Source organism: Mastomys coucha, unplaced genomic scaffold (genome assembly GCF_008632895.1).
Source record: "Mastomys coucha isolate ucsf_1 unplaced genomic scaffold, UCSF_Mcou_1 pScaffold7, whole genome shotgun sequence".
Classification (NCBI taxonomy): domain Eukaryota; kingdom Metazoa; phylum Chordata; class Mammalia; order Rodentia; family Muridae; genus Mastomys; species Mastomys coucha.
The window spans coordinates 32,697,597-32,703,306 of NW_022196913.1; the positions used below are offsets into that span (position 1 = coordinate 32,697,597).

Below are 5,710 nucleotides of genomic sequence, written 5' to 3' on the forward strand. Positions count from 1 at the left end.
GAGAGACAGAGACAGAGACAGAGAGACAGAGAGACAGAGAGAGAGACACAGACAGAGAGACACAGAGAAAGGGGAGAGAGAAGGAGAGGGATACAGAAACAGAGGCAAAGAGGCAGAGATATAGAGAGTGAGAGAAAGAGACACACGGAGAGTCACAGAAACAGAGACAGAAAGAGAAAGAGACAGGCAGAGATAGTTAAAGAGAGAGTGCCCAAGGTGCAACAGAGTCTCATTCCAAACTGGAAAGATGCTGCTACCCAGGTACCTGCCAGTTTCTACGGCCAGGGGGGTAAGAAGCAACAAGGGCAGGAGGAATGGAAAATCAGAAAGAGACAGAAAGCAGCACCAGAACACATTTGGCAAGTGTTCACGCTCATGTGAGGAGAGAAGAGAGTGCAAAAAGGAAATTTTGAAATAGAGGCATGTATGCCTTTCACGTGAAGTCTCAGTTGTGACAGGGTTTCTACTTGTCTGCCAGCATAAACATCCCACACCAGAGGCCCAGGGACACAGAGGAAGAGTCAGAGCACAGGAGATGAGCTTCAAACCGATTTGGATGCAGGGGATATTCTGAGTACTATGGGAGACAGTGAACTCAATGCAACTTGTGTTTCAGTCATAGAACTGACCCTTCATTCACAAAAATGGCTAAATTATAGCGTGGTATTTCCTCACTCCAGCCATAGGCTGGGCTATTTAAATCTTACAAGGAGTCGCATTTAAATCTTGTCTTCCAAACAACCTCCTCCCGCTGAAACAGCAGAAGTGTGAAAATAACCCTCCATTGGTGTCCACTTCACAGATAGCCCTGTCTGTATATAAACGGCTTGGGAGCCTTTAGTCACAATGACATCAAAGTCAATACTAGTTCTAAATGACTCTGATTGATGTATAATGCTAAAGCAAATTCAAATTCCCATCAGTAATGAACAGAGAACTGGTAGATGAGTTGGAACTGGCCTGGCAGAGTCTAAAGCCTCTGGATTCACATTCCTGGAAAGAATGTTGGTATTACACTAACAAGGACAACATCTCCTTCCCTCATTTTCACTGGTCTTTGCCTCTTTGTCCATGAGCTGAATGGATCCAAGAATGTTTCTGTATGCCACACCTGGAAGTTAGTATCTCACAGTCAGAGGCCAAGCTGCTAGGCGACATTTTACAGAACACAGGACACCACCCCTAATATACAATGATCCAGTCCCAAATTTCCACAGTGCTGAGACAGGAAAAGTCTTCAGAGAGTTAGTTGATGCGGGAATAAAACTCCCCCTTTAAAAAAAAAAAATCTGTTTGTGTGTGCATATATGTCCATGTGAGTGTGGGTGGATTTTATGTGTACAAATATGTATAGAGGTCAGAAGGTGGCTCCAGGTGTCTTTTTCTATTACCCTCCACTTGTTTTTTGAGACTGAATCTCTCACTGAACCTGGAGCTCACATATTCAGCTTCACTGGAGAGCCAATGAGTCTCAGGGGTCCTCTGCCTCCCTAGCACCAACATTATAAGCATTCATTGCTTTGCCTGGCCTTTTTAAAGATGGGTTCCGGAGCCTGTGAATTCACATCCTCATGCTTTTGCGACAAGCACTTTGGCAACTGAGCCATCTCTCAGTCTCAGCTCTATGGTTTTACAGTCATAGAGGTGAAAGAGATTCCAACTAATGTCTGTATACTTTTCTTGACACTGAGTAGGCAAATATCTGACACCAACAACTAGGAAGAAAAGTTTACTTTGACTCAAGGTTTCAGAGGACTCTGTCTATACCTGCTTAGTCCCACACACTTGGCAAGAACACTGTAGCAGTGGGAACATATGACAAAGAACCTTCTTCACTCTCAGTGCTTAAAGGAAAGAGAGAGATGGGGACAGGAACGCGTAAGTTACTTTCAAAGACTCTTCCTCAAACCAGACCCCACCTCCTAAAGTCTCCAGATCTTTTCCAAATAGTGTCATCTTCCAAGGACCTAACCTTTAACACGTGTGCTGGAGGAGGCGAGAAGTGTTCCATATTCAAACCATAACATCTTGCCGCTATTAAAATGTCTTCTCTTTACATTTAATATAAACGTAGAGGACAGTAACAGACAGAAGTTTAAAATGGGATCAGCATGGAATCCAGCATCCCGTAGAGCACCAAACTCTGCACGAGGCTTCAACGGGTGATTCATTGCCAAAACAGCCGCAAAGAAAAGATAAGTAACAGAGTCTTAATGAATCACCAAAAGTTGCTTTGCTTGGAAGTAAACCTATAAACCTAAGAGAAGTTAACATGGAGTTTCTTAGTGTGTGTGCGTGTGTTTCCTTGAGCATGCTGACGTGTATACATGTGAAAACTGCATGTCATGCTAGGGTGTCATCCTCATCCAATCTCCACATTTTTCTTTTGTCTTGTTTTGAGACAAGGTCTCTCGGTGAGCCTAGAGCTCACCCATCAGCGAGGCTGGCAGGTCAGTGAGCTCTACTGATCTGCCTGCCTCTATCTATGCAGTTTATATTTTAAAAGAAAATAAACCTTTATCCTGGACACCTGTCACAGAGCCACACCCACACGAGCACACCCACACATACAAACACCAGAGAAGCTGTGTCAAAGTCAATTGACTCTAGTTAAAAAGACTCTATGTAAGTCTTCCACTAGCTTGAAATAAAAGAAACTGACCTGAGAGAAGCAGAGGAGGGATCTGAGGGTTTAACTCTTTCCTAAAAGCAGAGAGCCAACCACACCTGGAGATTAATTAGCAGGTCTTTGATGTATCATCTGTCCTCTGCACAGCACCCAGTAGGGTGGAGTCATCAAAACATTTACAGTGCCTGGTGAAAAAATAATTTGCCGTGAGGTAATTTAGTGTAAGCTCAGGTCAAGTTCCAGTCTTGCCAAACAGATGGAGCTGCCAAAGATCCCTTCCTGTAGCTGCTCCTTTCACAATGATGTGCCTGCTCACGTGCTTAACTGACTCTCTGCCAATCTTGATTTGCTCTGTGTGTGTGTGTGTGTGTGTGTGTGTGTGTGTGTGTGTGGTTTGCAAAAAGAGCTTCGTGCACAATATCTTAGGTTTCTCTGGATTCCTCTTGGTAGTCACACTTGGTTCAAGAGCGTCTGGGAAGAAGAAAGAAGAAAGGAGGTGCTGTCTAGACCAGGACAGAGATGTCATTCCCCAGCATGCACAGAACATGTCCTGCCCTGTCAGAAGAAACAGCTGTGATGTCCAGTGCAGGTTCCATGCAGCTGCTATTTTGTGGAAAAGTTCAACTCCACAACATCCCCAAAGTACAAAGGACTCTGTTCACCATGTGTGAATAGTTAATGGGCTGAGATGTGTCTATAGAGCAGAAGAAAACATCTCAGGAGATTTTGGACATGCACTCTTATTCCAAATGCTCCTTCTTATGTGACCAGGACATTAAACTGAACTTGGCAGCTTGGCTTATGAAATTGTAGAAATGCAGTTTAAGGAAGAGCAGGGACTGGTGCTCCTCACCCTGCTTGTGTTCCCACGCTGCTTCCATAAGCTGGCAACAAGAGACTGGCTCAGCAGTCTGGAGCAGAGAATACCACATGGGATGGGTCATTTTGGTTCTCTGAAAGGTGCCAAATTATGAGCAAGAGCACGAATCATTTTTATTAAACTGGGTAAACTAAGGAAACTTCTCCAAGCCAATGCACTTGTACCCACAGGAATGAATTGAAAAACCAAGAGCCTGCCTGGTGCAATCCACAAAAGAAAACACACAAAAGTCAACAAGGTTTGGTAAAAGGCACTAAGGCTGTTTTCAGGCCTGGGCAGAAATCGAGAAAAGCTTTAAATACTCCATGTTGCTATGTTGAACAGAATTCTACCCCTGAATGCGGTATATTAAAACCCTGAAGATTCCTTCCCTGAAAGTGCTCTCCTTACATCAAAGAGGGTTAGGGTAAGAAAAAGGCTTGACTGAGACTAAAAGACAACAGGCAGGCAGGAAGAAAACAGGCTCACAGAATCCATAGCCACAGCCCCACAGCTCATTTTGAATAATGACAGATCCTTCAAGCATTGATTTTACTCACAGCACTAAATTCACTCATTATGTAACACTACATCGCTTCTTAGGTTTAGTGAATAAATTATAAAAGTTTAAGTCACTGAATGAATTATAGAACCAAACAGGAGCTCTTTCTGTATGCCAAGAATAATGTGCTTTCTCCTCAGGTGAACAACCTTAGGATAAATATGAAGTTAATCATAATATCTCTAAATCATCGTCTAGAATTGGAACGGTGTGTTCAGCCATACCTGTGTGTATTTATTTATCGTATCATACTGACATAATGTTTACACCACACTCTTTTATCTTACATAATCATGTTTGTATGACTATCTAATTTGGTAAGCAAAGTTGGGAATTAGAATTCAATTGCTTGAGGAGGGCTGAAAGAGATGGCTGAGTGGTTAAGAGCACAAGCCCTACTTCCAGAAGACCCGAGCTCGATTTCCAGCACCCACATCAGACAAGTAAGTCCAGCTCCAAGGAGAACCTGACATTGCTGGACTCTGTGAGCACCTGAACTCACAAACACACACACAGGCACAGCAGAGAAACACACAACACACAAACAACAAACACACACAAGCACACACACACACACTAGACAGACAGATACCTTAATTATATAGCCAGTGTTGGGACATTTTTTTCTCAAAGAATATGTGTGCACAAAATTTCCGTTAATCTCTTAAAGATATAAGTAAATTTAGGGCAGAAAAGATGGCTCAGTGATTAAAAAGGAAGAATGATTGCTATACAAGCATGAAGACATTCCTATAGCTGCTTCTTTCACAATGATGTGCCTGCTCATGTGCTTGACTCTCTGCCAATCTTGATCTGCTGTGTGTGTGTGTGCACACAAGGGGGAGAGGGGGAGAGGGAGAGAGGGAAAGAGGGAGAGGGGAGAATAGTTTGCAGGAAGGGCAAACCTCCAACAGTTATAAAGCTGGACATGGATAAACACAAACACATACACGCGCTCACACACACACAACTCTATTGCTATATGGGGCACAAACAGGAGGGCCACTGTGGCTTGTTGACTCCATGTTCATTGAAAGACCCTGTCTCAAGGAAGCAAAGCAGAGAATAAGAGAGCAGAGTATCTGACATCCTCCTCTGACCTCTGTGAATACAGAGGCACCAGTACTCACACATTCTGACACGCTACACACACACATGAACATACATTCATATATATATATGTATATATAAATATATACATATATATACACATATATATGTATGTATGCATATATAAAAACATACACCACACAAATCCAAACATACATAAAAATATAAGTGAACTTTACCCAGTTGATCCTTGTTAGTTACAGACCTCACTGCAGTTGAGGATATCTGTGATTAACAATAGGAAAACCATTTCCCTTGAGATCATGGAAAATTCAACTGAATTCAATTATGGAACATAATTGAAGGAGCAGTAAGTCAAAACATATACTATGCCCTTCATACAGAGCCATCTGCAAAGTTTCTCACAGACACAAACTATTTAACATCTTGTCACAGGCAGCTTTAAGACTCTCCTGGGAGTTACAAGTTAGTTAAATGTGCATATTTTGCCGTCCCGGTAAAAACCCCAAATTAGTACATTTCAGGTACTAAGTCAACAAGTACTAGCAATGGGCTGCCATATTAATGCAGAAGGATAACTCACCAAAAA

At 42.6% G+C, this 5,710-nt stretch overlaps 1 protein-coding gene across 14 annotated transcripts in view; it reads right to left on the reverse strand.

Moving 5' to 3' along the window:
- Positions 1-5,710, reverse strand: part of LOC116082704 (protein TMA23-like) — a 414,563-nt gene that overhangs the window by 47,783 nt on the left and 361,070 nt on the right. The gene's annotated exons all lie outside the window — the stretch shown is intronic.